The sequence below is a fragment of the Gekko japonicus genome, unplaced genomic scaffold, assembly GCF_001447785.1.
Source record: "Gekko japonicus isolate JY-2015 unplaced genomic scaffold, Gekko_japonicus_V1.1 scaffold732, whole genome shotgun sequence".
NCBI lineage: Eukaryota > Metazoa > Chordata > Lepidosauria > Squamata > Gekkonidae > Gekko > Gekko japonicus.
The window spans coordinates 721,792-726,122 of record NW_015159732.1 but is presented as its reverse complement, the minus strand read 5'-3'; the positions used below and the strand labels follow the sequence as shown (position 1 = coordinate 726,122).

The 4,331-nt window shown below is 40.2% G+C and overlaps 1 protein-coding gene across 3 annotated transcripts in view; it reads left to right on the top strand.

Moving 5' to 3' along the window:
• LOC107125590 (uncharacterized protein PF11_0207-like) overlaps window positions 1-694 on the top strand; it is a 4,744-nt gene extending 4,050 nt beyond the window's left edge. For all 3 annotated transcript variants that reach the window (XR_001483043.1, XM_015429028.1, XM_015429021.1), the window contains exon 2: window positions 555-694. The gene's annotated coding sequence lies outside the window, so the exon portion shown is untranslated. The remainder of the gene's footprint in view (window positions 1-554) is intronic.
• Window positions 695-4,331: the final 3,637 nt, after the last annotated feature.

The window sequence follows — 4,331 nt, the reverse complement described above, 5'->3', positions numbered from 1 at the left end:
AAATTAAAAAGATTAAAGTATATAAGTTTAAAGAACTGGAATTAAAATTTTTTACCAAATGGTATAGAACCCCAGCAACGCTAGCAAATATGTTTCCAGGATTAAGCCCTAACTGTTGGCACTGTAAAAATGTAAAAGGTGGAATTAAAAAGATTAAATTATATAAGTTTAAAGAACTGGAATTAAAATTTTTTACCAAATGGTATAGAACCCCAGCAACGCTAGCAAATATGTTTCCAGGATTAAGCCCTAACTGTTGGCACTGTAAAAATGTAAAAGGGTGGTATTCACACATGTGGTGGGAGTGCCCAGAGGTTAAAACTTTTTGGAAAAATATAGTAGGGAAAATGAATAGATTATTTGCAGTAAATATAAACATAGATTTCGAATTAATGTTGATAAGTACAATAGGAGTGGAGACAATAGAGAGAAGGCACCAAGGGTTACTGAAAGCAATGGTTTTAGCAGGTAAAGCAGTTATAGCAGCAGGATGGAAAGATGCAAGCAAATGGACAGAGAGAAACTGGCTTAACTATGTGTTTGAAATTATTCAGGCAGAGATAATCTTCGAAACTAACCAAGACAAGCCGTGGGAAGAAAAAACAGCGACAATTCAAGAGAAATGGACCGTATACTGGAGATGGATGGAAGAAGAACAAAGGAACGACGTTCAGTGGAAGCTCCAAACACTATGCCCCTGGCTGAGAGAAAAGGACTAAAAACAATAGACTGGGGGAGGGGGGGAGGATGGGGAGAAAATGTTGGAAAATGATGGAATAAGAAAATGTATAATCAGAAGAAAATAATAATAACAATAAAAATATTTATACAAAAAAAAAAAGGAGGTTGGGGGATGCAGAAGGGGAAATGGTCTCAGAGCTTGATTATATGTTCAAGTGTTTTGTGATAATTAGTACAAGTTAAAGAAGCTGCCCATTTTCATGCATCCTCCATTGCTGACTCCATTTTGTGGAACAGCCTGCCTGAGAAGGCCAGAAAGGCTCCCTCACTTCTTTCCTTCTGCAGAATGTGTAAAATGGAATTGGTTAGGAGGGCCTTTCTGAAAGGGAATAGGGTTGTTGTTTAATGCACTGTTCATTGTACGTATTATCTGGCTTGTGCTGCATTGCTCTGTAATTTTTGTGACACAGTTGCTGCCTTGTTTGTGGTACATCTTAATGTGTTTTTCTTCATTGCATTATTTTTCTAATTTTGTAATCAGCCTTGAATCTCAACAAGAAACGTGGATGATAGGTAAAGAAAATACAAATATATACTATAAAGTTATTGGTTGCTACTCAACTTTTACATGTGCTTAAGCAAAAGGTATGACAACAGGTCTTCAATTTTTATTGCATTTTTGACCATTTGAGTGGCTAGCTGAGTCTGACACCATCAGGGTGGATATTTTTTCACTCACTCTGCTCCAGCCTTAAAGCAGCAGCCATGCAGCCTCCCTGCTGTTTGCCAGCTGTTGAAATGCCAAACATTTCTATATTTGCCATAAGATAGAAACCTACCCAACCACAAAATGTATAAATGATTGGTCTATTTGCTCATGATTTATTCTAGTTGGAATTAGTGAGTGTACCACCACATCTGATTTATTTTTGTTTAACTCCTATTGTGAATCAGGAAATTCTCCCCCTCCTCTTCTGTTCTGAATGTTGCCTTTAAGACCAACAAAGTTTTATTTAAGGTATAAGCTTTTGTGTGCATGAAGAAGTGTGCATGCACATGAAAGCTTATACCCTGAATAAAACTTGGTTGGTCTTAAAGGTGCCACTGGACTCAAACTTTGCTCTGCTGCTTCAGACCAACACGGCTACCCACCTGAATCTATGTTCTGAAGTTCATTGGAGCTTTTCAAATAATGGACCGGGTTGTGTTCTGGTTAGAGGCCTTCTCATTTCTCTTGATAAGTCCTTTCCTCTTCATAAGCCCCCTCCCACCAGCCAGCTGATTGGCAGTGGGCTCCACCTCCACCAGCAGGTCTGGCAACCCTATCTGGGAGGTAGATGGCTTCTCCTCCAAACATTAACTCTTTGTGTACTATATTGTTCTTTGTAACACTTTATCACAATTTTTAGTGAGAAATAGTATATAAGTGCTTTAAATGAATGAAATAAATAATAAAAGCCAGCGGAGGGACTGTGGCTCAGTGGTAGAGCATCTGCTTGGCTTGCAGAAAGTCCCAAGTTCAATCTCCAGCTTCTCCAGTTGAAAAGATCAGGTAGGGAATGCAAAAGACCTCTGCTTGAGAAACTAGAGAGCCACTGCCAGTCTGAGTAGGCAATACTGACCTTGATGGATTAATGGGCTGATTCAGTATAATGCAGCTTCAAGTGTTCATGGGTCACCCCCACTTAATTTTATTTTATATAAAGCATTTGCATGCTGCCTTTCAATCTAGTTAAAGCTTTCAAGGTGACAGACAATTAAAAAGATATAAAACTCAACTTTAACAAGTGTGTGTGTATGTGCATGAGATCAAGAGTGATTCAGGAAGAAATGTGCAAGAATGAGGAGAGGATATAAGAAGAGCCCCGCTGGATGAGACTGGTGGGGTGGTCCATCTGGTCTAGCATCCTGTTTCACCCCATGTTCAACTGGTTGCCCTGAACAGCCAACAAACAATGGCAAGATAGCACACAATTGTTCTCCCTCTCCTTCTCCCTCTGTCAACCCTATGATGACATCACTTCCAGGTTTGTGCCAGAAGTGATATCTTGATGTTGGCACAATACCTGTTTGCATATCCCCACCCCCTAAAGGTTCTACAAAGGCATACAGCTGAAGGTCCTCCTTGCTGTTGCCTCCTACCACTGGTGTTCGAAGCAGAATAAGAGGAAAATATTGTATGTGAGAATGAAAACCCAAATCCTTCAACTTGATAGGTCCTTTGCAACAAGTATATTACTCACAGTACCATAATGCTTCTTTTGCCTTCTCATTAAATGCTAGGGGTCTTGTGTCTGCATTTCTGAAGAAACCACTTCTTAACACTCTGCTGGAACAGATGATGGATCATTAATTTTCAGGTACTTCACCTGTAGTGTCAAGAAGGACCTAAAAATAGTCTAACTCTGATAACTGCTTCATTTGACAAATGTCAGGCATTTTATAATGCCTCCCCTTGTAAGGTATAGTGCAAGCCAACATTTTCATACTTGTCAAGTAACACTCTGAGGTGAAACACAATGGAACAAAATCTGATGGAGAGAGCCACTTCTGTACCTAAATGCTGGTTATATAAGATAGTCTAGGAGAATGAGTGTTTTTCAGATTAACTTGAATGTCAAAGTTGGTGGCATGAATATAATTATGACTGATAGTTTTTATGCTGTGGCTGACACACAGCAATGAATACATTGCCTCATGCCATACCGAGCTGACTTTCAATAAAGAAAATAAAAGCTTTGCCAGCATGAAGCTATGGAGTAAATTACTTACCTCAGAACCCCCACTAGTTCAGTGTGCAGACTCTGGTTTTCTTTGCCTCACCTTTACACAGAAACTCTTGACTAGAGATCTGCTTTCCATTATTTAGTAGGGCCTTCAGCTTGCAAAGACATTTGGGAAATGAAGGCAGTGAGTCACAAGGCTGCAAGTGCTCTCTAGTACTAATGCCAGAGATTTCACTTGACCCTGTATGCCAGGCTCCATGGCAGTCTCTGTTTTCCTTAATGGTCTCTAGTAAGACACTGGCCCATTCGTGCTCTATTTTGCTTGGAGGGGGGAATAATACTTTTAAGAAATGTAACTGGTAGATCTTGGTTATGGTTTGTTTCAGCCATAACCAGTATTCCCTCTAAGCTGAGTTAGTGTAAACAACTCACAGTTTTTTAGCCTCTGGCTCACACATTTTTGTCTTAGCTCAGGAAGGATGGCTCCAGAGCAAACTAGTTTATGCAATAGCCAAATTGCTCGCTCACAACTTTAATACTAGTAGCTTACAAAGTAGAATTTTTGCTCATAAAACTCCACAGCTTAGAAGGAGCATTGGCCATAACTCCTTCTCCTAGCCTGTAGCAAAGACATATTTGAGTGGGTTTGGATGGAACAATGCAATTTGACTCTTCTGCATATGTGTGCATTTAAGAACATAAGAGAAGCCAATGTGGATCAGGCCAATGGCCCATCCAGTCCAACACTCTGTCACACAGTGGCCAATCAGGATGTCCAGCAGTGGGGCCAGGACATTAGAATCTCTCTCACTGTTGCCCCCCCCCAAGCACCAAGAATACAGAGCATCACTTGCCCCAGAGTTCCTATCTATACCTTGTGGCTAATAGCCACTGATGGATTTCTGCTCCATACGTTTATCTAAT